The following is a 16236-nucleotide window of genomic DNA, read 5'->3' on the forward strand; positions in this document are numbered from 1 at the left end:
GCTGCAGGGGCAGAGCCCTCATGAAGAACCTCTACTAGAGCAGTGTGGAGGTAAAATGTGGGGTTGGAGCCCCCACACAGAGGTCCCACTGTGGCACTGCCTAGTGGAGCTGTGAGAAGAAGGTCACCATCCTCCAGACCCCAGAATGGTAGATCCATGGACAGCTTCCAAGGTGCACCTGAAAATACTGCAGGCACTCAACACCAACCTTTGAAAGCAGCTGTGGGGGCTGTACCCTGCAGAGTCACAGGGGCAGAACTGCACCAAGCCTTGGGAGTCCACCCCTTGCATCAGCATGCCCTGGGTGTGGGACATGGAGTCAAAAGAGATTATTTGGGAGCTTTAAGATTTAATGACTGCCCTGCTAAGTTTCAGATTTGCATGGGGCCTTAGCCCCTTTGTTTGGCCAATTTCTCCCTTTTGGAACAGGAGTATTTACCCAATGCCTGTACCCCCATTGTATCTTGGAAGTAATTAATTGCTTTTTATTTTATAGGCTCATAGGTGGAAGGAACTTGCCTTGTCTCAGATGAGACTTTGGACTTGGACTTTTGCATTAAGACTTTGGGGGACTGTTGGGAAGGCATGATTGTGTTTTGAAGTGTGAGGAGGATGTGGGATTTGGGGGTGCCCCGGGCAGAATGATATGGGTTTGTCACAGGATCGTTGGGGTGTCACTTCACCAGCTGGAAACTTCTGTGGCCAGTGGTGCCTTTTCTCCAGTTTTGCTCAGGCCCACTGGGCTCATTCTGCCCACTTGGCCTGGCAGACTGTGCTTGGCTCATCCTACCAGCCCGGATCCCGGGCCTGCCAAGGGTGAGCCAGGCAAAAAGCAGTGAAGGGTGCATGAGCGAGCAAGCACAGGGTCTGGCCACTACGCAAGCCAGGCATGCCAGCTGTGGGTGGGAATAGGAGTTTTAATTTTCTTCTTTTTCCTGTAATACTTCTTTTCTATCACTCTGGCCAACTGCCTCCCACTGGGAAACATCTCTTTTGTCCTTGTTGGGTGTAGAGGCCACTCTAAGGCCTAACTGGACACCACGCTGCCACTGTTTATCCTGCTTGCCCTCCCAATCACCCCGATCCAGTGTGGGTGGGAACAGAATGCTATGGTAAATATTTCAAAACTTACAGCATCAGGGAACCATCTTCATGGCTGCTGGGTTTGTCATCAACATCCCCAGGATAGACAGTTCCATCTTCTGGCCTATCTGGAAAATCTCACAGCCATCTCCCCAGACTTCCTAAATAACCATAGTGATCCCAAAGTACCCAGACCCCTACTTGTTAGGTGGAATTCTCCTCCATTTAACAGATTTCACCTGAACCTCCATCCCCCTACCCCTGTACCCGACTCCCCACCACTATTACTTGGACCCAGAAAGCTGGCTCTCTGTATCTCCAGTGTGCTAACGATTCTCTTTTGCACTCACTGTTGTGTTGTTTACGACACAAAAGCAGAAGCTTCCCTGCAATGCTCTGACACAACTTGTTGCCAAATTCTCAAGGCTGCAGTGAAGTAAATCGGATCCCACTTGTGAGTGAGGAAATTATATATGGTGCCTTCTCCCAGATCAGAGCATATAGGGGAAAAACAACTGTCTAATCTGGGAAGGTGGGAGTACCACCCTCTCCTGGAAAACAAAGGTTGTTCAACCACCCCCATTGGAGCAGGGAAGGAATATCTCTATAGACCCAACTTGGCAGCAAAGGATACACATCACGCCCCATAAGACCTCTATTTGTGTCCCAACTGGGTTCATTTTTGTTTGTGGCCACAAGTGGGAAGAATCCCACCCCGTAACCACTCCCAGCACCCAGCTCTCAGCTCCCCAGGGAGCCCACCTATTCTTTTAGAAGTAGCTTTCCCTTACATATCAAAATCTTGGAACAGGAGTGAATGTATGTTGACCACCCTTGCCCCTCCAGGGGTCACGTCTATAACCCCATAAGACCCAAGAACGTCAGAAGATAATGAGCAATAGGATTAATTCTGGGAGGAATCAGGGTAGTAATAGGACAATCTCAGCCCCCTGATGTGACTTTGCCTACCACGAGTCAACCCTATTCGATTCAAACCCTAGAATCATTAGCCACCAGCACAGGTCAGGCATTAAAAGGGAATTCAAGAATCCCTAGGCTGTATGGCAAATATAATCCTTGATAACAGACTAGTGTTGGATTATTTAACTAGTGGAACAAGGTGGAGTCTGTACGGCTATTAACAAAACCTGCTGCACGTATATTAACAACTCCGGACATAATAATGTTAACATTCAAAAGATTTATGAGCAAGCTCCCTGGTTACATAGACGTAACCAGGGCACAGACCCAGCTGTATCTGGTCAACTGTCAAAAATGCCCTCCCACGTCTCACCTGGTTTTTACCCCACCTGGGACCTTTGGTAGGTATCTCATTACTACTAATTTTTGGCCCTTGCTTGTTTAACCATTTAGTAAAGTTTGTGTCTTCCAGATTACAACACTTCCACGTCAAGAAAATGTGGCAATAAAGCTGCCAAACCCTCCTGTCTTCTGAACCGAATCCTTATAGATTCTGGATATTTTGAGAATATTTTCTCCCATTCTGTAAGCTGTTTACTCTGTGATAGTTTCTTTTGCTGTGCATACACTCTTCAGTGTCACTAGGTCCCACTTGTCAATTTTTTTTTTTTTTTTTTTTTGAGACGGAGTCTCACTCTGTCGCCCAGGCTGGAGTGCAGTGGCGCAATCTCGGCTCACTGCAAGCTCCGCCTCCCGGGTTCACGTCATTCTCCTGCCTCAGCCTCTCCGAGTAGCTGGGACTACAGGCGCCCGCCACCACGCCCGGCTAATTTTTTGTATTTTTAGTAGAGACGGGGTTTCACCGTGGTCTCGATCTCCTGACCTCGTAATCCGCCCGCCTCAGCCTCCCAAAGTGCTGGGATTACAAGCGTGAGCCACCGTGCCCGGCCACCACTTGTCAATTTTTTTTGTTGTTGCAATTGCTTTTGAGGACCTAAGTAATAAATTCTTTCCCAAGGCTGATGTCCAGAATGGTGTTTCCTAAGTTTTCTTCTAGGATTCTCATAGTTTGTGGTCTTACATTTAAATCTTCAATCCATCTTTAGTTTTTGTATAAGGTGAAAGGTAGGGGTCCAGTTTTATTCTTCTGCATATAGTTAGCCAGTTATCCCAGCACCATTTATTGAATAGGGATTCCTTACCCCATTGCTTATTTTTGTTGACTTTGTCAAAGATCAGGCCTTCCTTGGCCTCCTAAAGCGCTGGGACTACAGGTGTAAGCCACTGTGCCCAGCCCAATATGGCCATTGTAACAACATTGATTCTTCCAATCCATGAACATAGGATATTTTTTCCATTTGTTTGGTCATCTATGACTTCTTACAGCAGTGTTTTGTAACTTTCCTTATTGATATCTTTCACCTCCCTGGTTAGACATATTCCTAGGTATTTTATTTTTGTGTGTGGCTATTGTAAAAGGGATAGCATTCTTGATTTGGCTCTCAGTTTGGATGCTATTGGTTTATACAAATGCTACTGACTGGCCGGGCGTGGTGGCTCACGGCCGTAATCCCAGCACTTTGGGAGGCCGAGGCAGGCAGATCACGAGGTCAAGAGATTGAGACCATCCTGGCCAACATGGTGAAACCATGTCTCTACTAAAAAACGAAAATTAGCTGGGCGTGGTGGCACTCACCTGTAGTCGCAGCTACTTGGGAGGCTGAGGCAGGAGAATCATTTGAACCCAGGAGGTGGAGGTTGCAGTGAGCCAAGACTGTGCCACTGCACTCCAGCCTGGTGACAGAGCAAGACTCTGTCTCAAAAAAAAAAAAAGAAAAGAAAAGAAATACTGCTGACTTTTGAATGTTGATTTTGTATCTTGAAACTTTACTGCAGTCATTACAGTTCAGGAGACTTTTGGTTGAGTTTTAGGGTTTTCTAGGTATAGAATCATAGCATCAGCGAAGACAGATTGAAGGGGACCATCCCCTTCACACCTGTGGGTATTTCACACCGGTGGGATGAGAGGCTGAGAAAAGAAATAAGACACAGAGACAAACTATAGAGAAAGAACAGTGGGCTAAGGGGACCGGCACTCAGCATAGAGAGGACCCACACCAGCACCAGCCTCTGAGTTCCCTCAGTATTTATTGATCATTATTTTTACTGTCTTAGCAAGGGGAGTGTAGCAGGGCAACAGGTGGGGAGAAGGTCAGCAGGGAAACGTGTGAGCAAAGGAATCTGTATCACGAATAAGTTCAAGGAAAGGTACTGTGCCCAGATGTGCACGTAGGCCAGATTTATGTTTCTCTTTACCCAAACATCTCAGTGTAGCAAAGAGTAACAGAGCAGTATTGCTGCCAGCATATCTCACCTCCAGCCACAGGGCGGTTTTCTCCTATCTCAGAATAGAACGAATGGGAATGGCCAGCTTTACACCGAGACATTCCATTCCCAGGGACAAGCAGGAGGCAGAAGCCTTCCTCTTATCTCAGTTGCAAAGGGGCCTCCCTCTTTTGCTACTCCTCCTCAGCACAGATCCTTTACTGGTGTCAGGCTGGGGGATGGTAAGTTCTTTTCTTTCCCATGAGGCCATATCTCACGCTGTCTCAGTGGGGGAAAACCTTGGACAATACCCAGGCTTTCTCGGGCAGAGGTCCCTGCAGCTTTCTGCAGTGCATTGTGTCCCTGGTTAATCGAGAATGGAGAGTGGTGATGGCTTTTACCAAGCATACTGCCTGCAAACATATTGTTAACAAGGCACATCCTGCACAGCCCTAAATCCATTAAACTTTGATTCAATACAGCACATGTTTCTGTGAGCACAGGGTTGGGGCTATAGTTACAGGTTAACAGCATCTCAAAGCAGAAACAATTTTTCTTAGTACAGATCAAAATGGAGTTTCTTATATCTTCCTTTTCTACACAGACACAGTAACAATCTGATCTCTCTTTGCCCCACAGAGATAGTTTGACTTTTCTTCCTATATGCATGCCTTTTATTTCTTTCTCTTGCCTGATTGCTATGGCTTGGACTTCCAAAAGGGTAAATTTTTAATACATAAATTATTCCTCAATAAAGCTGTTATTTAAAAAATAAGCCAGGCCAATCATGGTGGCTCACGCCTGTAAACCCAGTACTTTGGGAGACCGAAGCAGGTGGATCACTTGAGCCCAGGAGTTCGAAACCAGCCTGACCAACATGGTGAAACCCCGTCTCTACTAAAAATTAGCCGAGCATGGTCATGCTCACCTGTAATCTCAGCTACTAGGGAGGCTGAGACAGAGAATCGCTTGAACCTGGGAGGCGGAGGATGCAATGAGCTGAGATTATGCCACTGCACTACAGTCTGGGTGACAGGGTGAGACTCCATCTCAAGAAAAATAAAGAAAGAAAAAGGAAAGAAGGAAGGAAGGAGAAAGAAAGAGAAATTATGGAAAGAGAGAAAGAAAGAAAGGAAAAGAAAGAAGGAAAGAAAGAAAGAGAGAGAGAGGAAGGAAGGAGAGAGAAAGAGAAATTATGGAAGGAGAGAAAGAAAGAAGGAAAGAAAGAGACAAAGGAAGGAAGGAGAAAGCAAGAAAGAAAGAAAAGAGAAAGAAAGAAAGAAAGAAAGAAAGAAAGAAAGAAAGAAAGAAAGAAAGAAAGAAGGAGGGAGGGAAGGAAGAAAGGAAGGAGAAAGAAAGAAAAAGAAAGGAAGGGAGAGGGAGGGAGGGAGGGAGGGAAGGAGGAAGGAAGGAAGGAAGGAGAGAAGGAAGGAAGGAAAAGCGAGAGAGAGAGAGAGAAGGGGCTTGCCTGTTTCTGAGATGATTTACCTTTAAGAGGCAGTGGAGCCTCAGGGGTTTCTGGCCAAACAGAAGAGAAAGGACATGAATTCAAATGACGGGCATCCCAGCCTGAGCAACACAAGGAGACCCCATCTCGACAAATATTAAAATGAAAATTAATTTTTGAAAGATAGCCAGGAATGGTGGCGTGGGCCTGGGCTCCAGCTACTCGAAAGGCTGAGCTGGGAAGATCACCTGAGCTCAGGAGTTCAAGAACAGCCTGTGCAACATGTCAAGACCCTGCCTCTAAAAAAATAAATAAAAGAGGGGTGGGGCAGTGGAGGAGCTTGTAGCAAGAGTGAAATAAAGGTCATAAAGTTCACGCTGCAATTGGAGGGATCTGAAAGAGTTTTACGTTTTCCCATTTTTATTTGCTTTGATCAAGGAATCCTTTAGGAATTAATTTTTCAATCTTTCTTTAGGAAGCTTCCTCCTACTAATGACAAAACGCAAAAGAACAAAAGATCATTTGGTGTTTGGGAATTTCCCTCTTTTTCACTCTAAACCCCTCAAATAAACAATTTGAGAATGATATACAAAAGTTCTTCACAGTGGCCACTGCAACTCAAAGTGGTTTTTTTTGTTTTGTTTTTGTTTGAGACGGAGTCTCGCTCTGTCGCCCAGGCTGGAGTGCAGTGGTGCAATCTCGGCTCACCGCAAGCTCCGCCTCCCAGGTTCTGGCCATTCTTCTGCCTCAGCCTCCCTAGTAGCTGGGACTACAGGCGCCCGCCACCACGCCCGGCTAATTTTTTGTATTTTTAGTAGAGACAGGGTTTCACCATGTTAACCAGGATGGTCTGGATCTCCTAACCTTGTGATCCGCCCACCTCGGCCTCCCAAAGTGCTGGGATTACAGGCGTGAGCCACCGTGCCTGGCCCGGAAGTGGTCTCTGAGGGAAGGGCACCATTCGAGAAGGGGAGCACTGAGGTCACAGCGGGAGCACGCCCACCCGGGAACAGAAACCCCTCCTGAGGGCAGGACCCAAGCCGCCACACACCCTGGCAAGAGTTCCTCCACCTGGGGCTGCGAACCCTCCACTGCTCCCCAGGAGGACCGGCGTGAGCAGAGAATCTTTCTGAAAACAAGGCAAAACTGAAGAAGGTGCAGGTGAGGATTTAGTTTGTTAGATAAGAACAGTGGATTCACAAGATCTGAACTCACTGGCCCTTGGTGCCCTTGAGACAGGGACATTCAGACCTGTGTTAGTTCATCCTCTTCCCAAGGAGCTCTTCACAACAGAAGGTGACAAGGATAGACGGACAAACAGAATTGTTGTTAGGAGCAAAGTAGTTTCCACAAGGATCAAAATCTTCACCTCGTCAGATAATCAAAGCACAGGTAAGAAGGCTTTCTCAATCCCAGAACACAAGGAGCTTTCACAAAAGAAAACCAGAGGGTCACGGGGAGAGTGCTGGTTCCAGTCGCAGGTCTCAGGCCATCCTGGGGAGGCCATCTCAGCTGAATCCCATGGGAACATTTAGGACCATTCACTGCCAACAACTCAACAGTGACTCCCGGAAAATCTGTTTATTTTTAGAGACAGGGTCTTGCTCTGTTGCCCAGGCTAGATTGCAGTGGTGCAACCACAGCTCACTGCAGCCTCAACCTCCCAGGCCCAAGCAATCCTCCCCCATCAACCTCCCAAGCAGCTGGGACTATAGGTGTGCTCCAGCACACCCGGCTAATTTTTTAGTGTTTTGTAGAGACAGAGTCTTGCTATGTTGCCAAGGCTGGTCTCTAACTCCTGGGCTCAAGCAATCCTCCCACCTCAGCCTCCCAAAGTGCGCCTGGCCTCATAGGATTTTAGAATCTGGGCTCAGATGGTTGATGGTCTGTCTTTCAATGCGAGGACTCATTGGGATAGGACAAAGCTTATGGCCCATCAGTGCAGGACAGAGAAACACAGCCAGATGAAGGTTCTGATGAGTGAGCTGGTTCCCAGATTGGTAAACTATGTGCCAGGATACATTGTTCCACAAGATTTTCCTGAAGCAAACAGTGATTGACTGATTTAGTTTTATCTTCCTGGAAAGAATTTTCTGGAAATAATCATTAAATCAGGTTGACACAGGTGATCTCAGCTCTTGATTACCAAGAGTTAAGTGGACACAGGTGGTCTCAATTCTCATCCCGTCCTCAATATTCTGCCACGGCCCCTCTGTCTTTTCCACCTCTTTTCTCTCTCTCTCTCTTTTTTTTTTTTTTGAGACGGAGTCTCACTCTTGTTGCCCAGGCTGGAGTGCAATGGCGCAATCTCAGCTCACCACAACCTCTGCCTCCTGGGTTCAAGCGATTCTCCTGCCTCAGCCTTCTGTGTAGCTGGGATTATAGGCATGCACCACCATATCCAGTTAATTTTTGTATTTTTAGTAGAGACAGGGTTTCACCACGTTGGCCAGGATAGTCTTGATCTCTTGACCTCGTGATCCACCTGCCTCTGCCTCCCAAAGTGCTGGGATTACAGGCGTGAGCCACTGTGCCCGGCCTTCCACCTCATTTTCTCTGTCATCATTTTTTTCTCCAGCTTCCAGGAGCCGTCCTAGCAGCCGATTAGGACTGGCTGCTGGTGTGGTGATGACCTAGAGGGCTTCTCCCAGGGAAGGTGAGAAGAGGGATCCACTCACTGCAAGAGGCTGCATAAACTTAACCCAACACCGTAAAGGCTCTTCTCACTCATGAGCAAAGCGTGAGTAGTCTAGATAAAATACTAACAAGCGAAATCTAGCAACATGTAAAAAAGAATAACATAGTCCAAGCTGGGCTTATTCTAGGAAAGTAAGGTTTATGTAATTTGAAAGGCAATCAATGTAATTCATCACATTTACAAAATAAAGGTGAAAAAAATCATACAATCATCTCAGTGTGTGCACAACAAAACATTTTATAAGAACATTTGATAAAATTAAATGTTTGGTCATGATTTTTAAAAACCTGTAGCAAATTAGGAATAGAAGGGAACTTCTTTAATTTGATCTAGGGCACCTTAAAAAATAAGCAAACATGGCTGGGCGCGGTGGCTGACGCCTGTAATCCCAGCACTTTGGGAGGCCGAGGCAGGCGGATCACGAGGTCAGGAGATCGAGACCATCCTGGCTAACACGGTGAAACCCCGTCTCTAATAAAAATACAAAAAATTAGCCAGGCGTGGTGGCAGGCGCCTTGTAATCCCAGCTGCTCAGGAGGCTGAGGCAGGAGAATGGCCAGAACCCGGGAGGTGGAGCTTGCAGTGAGCCGAGATCACACTACTGGACTCCAGCCTGGGCGACAGAGCAAGAATCCGTCTCAAAAAAATAAGAATAAAAATAAGCAAACATATCACTTAATGGACTCATGTAACAGTGAAAAGTATGGCGGGATAGCTAACAAGCCAACCCTCCCACTGAAAAAAGGCTTTGGAGTATAAACAAAAGCAGGTGGATTTTGGAGGGAAGTAAAAACTTGGAGGAAAGGACCAGCCTGGTGAATTTTTTTGTTTGTTTGTTTGAGACAAAGTCTTGCTCTGTTGCCCAGGCTGGAGTGCAATGGTGTGATCTCGGCTCACTACGACCTCTGCCTCCCAGGTTCAAGCAATGCTCCTGCCTCAGCCTCCTGAGTAGCTGGGATTACAGGTGCCCACCACTGTGCCCGGCTAATTTTTGTATTTTTAGTAGAGATGGGGTTTACACCATGTTGGTCAGGCTGGTTTCGAACTCCTGACCTCAGATGATCCACCTGCCTCGGCCTCCCAAAGTGCTGGGATCACAGGTGTGAGCCACCGCACCTGACTGAGCCTGGTGAGTTTTAAGGCCATTTTCAAAGCTTAAGCCTGAGGACAGCTAGGGAGTCCCGGTATGGTGCAAGCAGATAACCCTAACAGAAAACTCACTGTCTTTCTGGATTTACAAACCAGAGAACAGAGCCTGGACCCACACAATTTCCAGGAAGTCAGGAGGGCGTCCTAACGGAGAGAGCCAGAGAAGTCTCTGGCTGATCATGCAGGTGAAGGTAGCCTCTAGCAGCTTCCAGGCAGGGCCGCACTGAGATTTGAAAGGCCACTAAACCTACTCTACAGAAAGCCCAGAGGCAGACACAAAGTCAACAGGGGAGAGGTCATTCCTGCCTTTACACAGCTGCTGAGAATAGATGAAAAGTCTTGCCAACTTATTTAAAAGGCACGGTGGCTCACACCTGTAATCCCGGCACTTTGGGAGGCCGAGGCGGGCGGATCACAAGATCAGGAGATCGAGACCATCCTGGCTAACACGGTGAAACCCCCATCTCTACTTAAAAAAAAAAAAAATTAGCTGGGCGTGGTGGCAGGTGCCTGTAGTCCCAGCTACTCAGGACACTGAGGCAGGAGAATGGCGTGAACCCAGGAGGCGGAGCTTGCAGTGAGCGGAGATCGCGCCACTGCACTCCAGCCTGGGCGACAGAGCGAGACTCCGTCTCAAATAAATAAAAGGCTAGAAAGCCCTAATTCCCAATCTAGATAAAAAAGAATATATACGAATAAAATTATAGGACAATTCACTCATAATCAGAGGTGCAAATTTTAAAGAAATTCACAGCGAATTAAGAGAAACAGGGCTGTGATTAGGGTGAAGTATGCGAAGCACTTGCTTTGGGCAAAAAATTCAGGAGGTTCCAAAATACTCAGTTATTAAGATAAATATTTTTCAATTAATAGAATAGCTCCTATAAAAGGAAAATAATTTAAAAGAAAAAATATTTTAAAAGGTAAATATTTTAATACACTACCTTAAAGAGTCAAAACTCATGTGAAAAAACTATGGTGAACAAAATATAAAATTTTAAATGAAGACAGCATCAGTATCACTGATTGCTTTTCTTGTCTCAGCTCCAATACGGCTTGACATGGCACTGTTACTGTCTTTATTTAAAATTTCAGTATTTTGTTTATCATTGATTTTTTCTGGCATTGATTTTGAGTTTTTAAAATATTGCATTCAAATACCATTAGTTGTGATGGCTGAGTGTTTTGACCCCTGTTAAGCCTCCCTCAGCTCTCTCCCCTTGCCCGGGCCCTGGCCCTGGCCCTGAAAGATAATTAATCTTGACAAGTAAGGCTCCTCTGAGGAGCACAGGGACGGTTGAACATCACAGATCCTATCACGACCTTGGGCACCACATTCATAGCTTAGAGGAAGGGCAGCGTGAGATTTTGTCAACAGATGCGGAAAAGCTCATTTTTCTTAAAGAGAAACACTGTTAGGATGAAAACTGGAACATAAAGGAAACAAGAAAACTTCCTTAAGTGGGCAAAGGTGATCCACTAATAACCTAGATTATTTCATGGATAAAATTTAGACATGGGCCAGGTGTGGAGGCTTAGCACTTTGGGAGGCAGAGGCGGGAGGATCCCTTGAGCCCAAGAGTTTGAGACCAGCCTGGGCAATATAGCAAGACCCTGCCTTGTGAAAAAAAAATTGGACATATACCTTTACGACTGGAAGCAAGACAACAGGATTCTTACTGCCCTGCTAATGTTCAACAGGACTGGAATCTTTGGTCAATACCAAAAAAATAATAAAGGAAAAGTATAAATATACATGGAAGACACAGAACCGTCATTGTCTGTAAATGAAATATTCAGAATAACCAACTAAATCAACCCACTATTAGAATAAATATAGGAGTCCATAAAGGTTGGTGGATGTATGTCCAACTTAAAAAATAGTGTTTCTCGTATTCATAATAACCAACTGGAAAATATAATAGAATATAGAATATCATTCATAAGAGCATGAAATACACTAAGGCATCTGAGTTAAGCTAATGAAAATGATTAGGAACTGTATGAGGCCTGGCGTGGCGGTGCACACCTGTTATCCCAGCTCTTTGGCAGGCCAAGGTGGGAAGATTGCTTGAGGCCAGGAGTTCGAGACTTCATCTCTACAAAAATTTCAAAAGCTAGCTGGGCATGGTGGCATGTGCCTGTAGTCTCAGCTATGAGGCTGCAGTGAGCCAAGATTGCACTGCTGCACTCCAGCCTAGGCAAAAGCGAGATGCTATCTCTAAAAAAATAAATAAGAAAGAACTGGCCAGGCATGGTGGCTCATTCCTATAATCTCAGCACTTTGGGAGGCCAAGGCGGGAAGATCACTCGAGGCCAGGAGTTCGAGACCAGCCTAGCCAATATGGCGAAACCCCATCTCTACTAAACAAACAAACCACAAAAATAGGCTGGGTGTGGTGGCTCACACCTGGATCCCAACAGTTTGGGAGGCCAAGGTGGACGGATCTGAGATAAGGAGTTCAAGACCAGCCTGGCCAACATGGTGAAATCCTGTCTCTACTGAAAATACAAAAATTGGCCAGGCTTAGTGTTGCATGCTTGTGATCCCAGCTACTCGGTAGGCTGAGCCATGAGAATCACTTGAACCTGGGAGGCGGAGGCTACTAGGGAAGGTAAGAGGCAGGAGAATTTTTGACCCTGGGAGGCGGAGGTTGCAGTGAGCCGAGATCGCGCTACTGCACTCCAGCCTCAGCAATAGAGTGAGACTCTGTATCAAAAAAAAAAAAAAGAGAAAAACACAAAAATTAGCCGGTCGTGGTGGCATATGCCTATAGCCCCAGCTACTTGAGAGGCTGAGGCATGAGAATCGCTTGAGCCTGGGAGGTGGAGGCTGCAGTGAGCTGAGATTGCGCCACTGCATTCCAGCCTGGGCAACAGAGTGAGACCCTGTCTTAAAACAAAAAACAAACTGTATGGAGAAAAACAGTAATGTCTACTGAAGATTATAAAGAAAGAAAAATGAAAGCCTGTCTATGTATCATATACTATATAAAGATGTCAGTTCTCTCTAAATTAATCTACAAACCCAATGGAAAGCCAATCAATATACCACTAGGGTTTTTTTTTGTTTTTTTTTTTAGAAATTCAGTAAAGCTGTAAAATTTATTACTTTAAAGTAAAAATAAGGACTTTTTTTTCCCTTTGGTCGCCCAGGCTGGAGTGCAATGGCACGATCTCAACTCACTGCAATCTTCGCCTCCCGGGTTCAAGCGATTCCCTTGCCTCAGCCTCCCAAGTAGCTGGAATTACAGGCGCCCGCCACCGTGTCCAGCTAATTTTTGTATTTTTACTAGAGATGGGGTTTTACCATGTTGGCCAGGCTGGTCTCGATTTTGAGACGGAGTTTCCCCTCTTGTTGCCCAGGCTGGAGTGCAATGGCACGATCTCCACTAACTGCAACCTCCGCCTCCTGGTTTCAAGCGATTCTCCTGCCTCAGCCTCCTGGGTAGCTGAGATTACAAGCGCCTGCCACCACGCCCAGCTAATTTTTTGTATTTTTAGTAGAGATGGGGTTTCACCATGTTGGCCAGGCTGGTCTCGAACTCCTGACCTCAGGTGACCCGCCTGCCTCAGCCTCTCAAAGTGCTGGGATGAGATGTGAGCCACCGTGCCCGGCCAAAATAAGGACTCTTTATATTGCAGAGTCAGGCAAATAAATTAGAAAAAAAGATAAAACTGCCTTCACAAATGGCATGATTGTCTTTGCAGAAAACTAATACAATGTATGAAAAAGCTACTGGAACAAATAAATAAGTTTAGCAAGGCTGCAGGATACAAAATCAATACACAAAAATCTGTTGTATTTTTATATACTGGTGACAAACACTTGGAAATTAAAAATTTTAAACAACACCCTTTACAATCACATCAAGGTTATGCAATATTTGGAGGCAATTCTGAAAAGATGTGCAAGACCGTACACTGAAAACTACAAAATGGGGCTGAGAAAATTTATTTTTCAATTTATTTTTAATTTTTTAGAGACAGAGTCCCACTATGTGGCTCAGGCTGGTCTTGAACTCCCGAGCTCAAGCCATCCTCCCACCTTATCCTCCTAAGTAGCTGGGACTACAGGCGCACCACCAGCCCAGCTTTTTATATTTTTGGTAGAGATGTGGTTTCGCCATGTTACCCAGCCTGGTTCCCAACTCCTGGGCTCAAGCGATCCGCCCTCCTTGGCCTCCCAAAGGGCTGGGATTATATAGCCATGAACCTAGCTGAGAGAATTTAAAGACCCGAATAAACAGAGAGAAATACTATGTTCACTAGACGGAAGTTACCAATTCTCCCTCAACTGACCTACAGATTCAACACAATTCCAATCAAAATGCCAGAAGCCTTTTTTTTTTTTTTTTTTTTGTAGAAATTGACAAACGATTCTAAAACTTATATGGAAATGCAGGCTGAGCACCGTGGCTCACCTGTAATCCCAGCACTTTGGGAGGCTGAGGCGGGTGGATCACCTGTGGTCAGGAGATCTAGACCAGCTTGGCCAACGGGGTGAAAACCCGTCTCTACTGAAAATACAAAAATTAGCCAGGTTTGGTGGTGCGTGCCTGTATTCCCAGTTACTCACAAGGCTGAGCCATGAGAATTACTTGAACGCAGGAGGCAGAGGCTGCATCGAGCTGAGATTGCATCACTGCACTCCAGCTTGGGCAACAGAGCGAGACCTTGTCTCAAAAAAAAAAAAAAAAGGGAAATACAGAGGACCTAAAATAACCCAAATAACTTTCCAAAAAAACAAAGAGAATTAACACTACCTGATTTCAAGACTTATTTTAGAAAGCTATAGTAACCAAGACAGTCTGGTATTGGCATAAAGATAGATGAGTAAGTCAGTATAGAAAAGTCCAGAAAGGGGCCGGGCGCAGTGGCTCACGCCTGTAATCCCAGCACTTTGGGAGGCCGAGGCGGGCAGATCACAAGGTCAGGAGATCGAGACCATCCTGGCTAACACGGTAAAACCCTGTCTCTACTAAAAAATACAAAAAAATTAGCCGGGCTTGGCGGGGCGCGGTGGCTCATGCCTGTAATCCCAGCATTTTGGGAGGCCGAGACGGGCGGATCACGAGGTGAGGAGATCGAGACCATCCTGGATAACACAGTGAAACCCCGTCTCTACTAAAAATACAAAAAAATTAGCCGGGCGTGGTGGTGGGCGGCTGTAGTCCCAGCTACTCGGGAGGCTGAGGCAGGAGAATGGCGTGAACCCAGGAGGCGGAGCTTGCAGTGAGCCGAGATCACGCTACAGCACTCCAGCCTGGGCGACAGAGCAAGACTCCGTCTCAAAAAAAAAAAATTAGCCGGGCTAGCCGGGCTTAGTGGTGGACGCCTGTAATCCCAGCTACTGAGGAGGCTGAGGCAAGAGAACGGCGTGAACCCAGGAGGCAGAGCTTGCAGTGAGCCGAGATTGCGCCACTGCACTCCAGCCTGAGTGACACAGCAAGACTCCGTCTCAAAAAAAAAAAAAAAGAAAAGAAAAGTCCAGAAAGGATCCTCATTTCGACAAATGATGTGGGGACAACTGGGCACCATATTTTAAAATGAAAAAAACTTTGGCTTCCTAATTTTGCAATCTGATAGGTGTAATGAGGCATCTTGTTATTTTAGTTTGGATTTGTCAGGTTGCTGATGAATTTAAGCCTCTCTCCATGTGCTTCTCCGGTATTTGGGTTTCTCCTACGAATTGCTTTTTTTTTTTTTTTTTTTTTTTGAGACAGTCTCGCTCTGTGGCCCACGCTTGAGTGCAGTGGTGTGATTTCTGCTCCCTGCAACCTCCGCCTCCTGGGTTCAAGCGATTCTCCTGCCTCAGCCTCCTGAGTAGCTGGGATGACAGGCACACGCCACCACGCCCCATTATTTTTGTATTTTTAGTACAGACGGCGTTTCACTATGATGGCCAGGCTGTGAATTGCCTATTCTTATCTTCTGCTCATTTGTCTATTGTTGGTCTTTTTCTTGTCGATCTACAAGCATTCCTTTTTTCATTCTGAATATTAATCCATTGCTTTCTGATGCTGTAACTAAGTCCTCCTAGTGGTTTGTCTTCTTGGTTAAGCCAGATGTTAACTTGGATTTTTCCTGCATAAAACCGAAGACTCAAGATGCATCAAGCACTGTATACAGAAAAGTGCCGCGTATCCTACAGAAAGCTACAGACAGTTGGGGGTCAGAATCGTTTGGATTGTTTCAAGTTTAGGGCTATTATAAATAAAGCTGCTATAAACGTTTGCACGCAGGTTTCTGTGTGAACAAAAATTTTCATTTCAACCAACTAATGTTTACGGTTTAATCATGATTTCACAACTTGAAGTACCTTTCACTCTTCTCATACTAAATTTGATATGTCATCCACTGTTAAACTATTTCTCACCCTCAAATTATAATTATTAAACTTTTTTTTTTTTTTTAGACGGAGATTTGCTCTTGTGGCCCAGGCTGGAGTGCAATGACAAAATCTCGGCTCACCGCAGACTCCGCCTCCCGGGTTCAAGCCATTCTCCTGCCTCAGCCTCCCGAGTACCTGGGTTTACAGGCATACCATGCGCCACCAAGCCCGGCTAATTTTGTATTTTTAGTAGAGAGGAGGTTTCTCCATGTTGGTCAG

Source organism: Nomascus leucogenys, chromosome 20 (assembly GCF_006542625.1).
Source record: "Nomascus leucogenys isolate Asia chromosome 20, Asia_NLE_v1, whole genome shotgun sequence".
NCBI lineage: Eukaryota > Metazoa > Chordata > Mammalia > Primates > Hylobatidae > Nomascus > Nomascus leucogenys.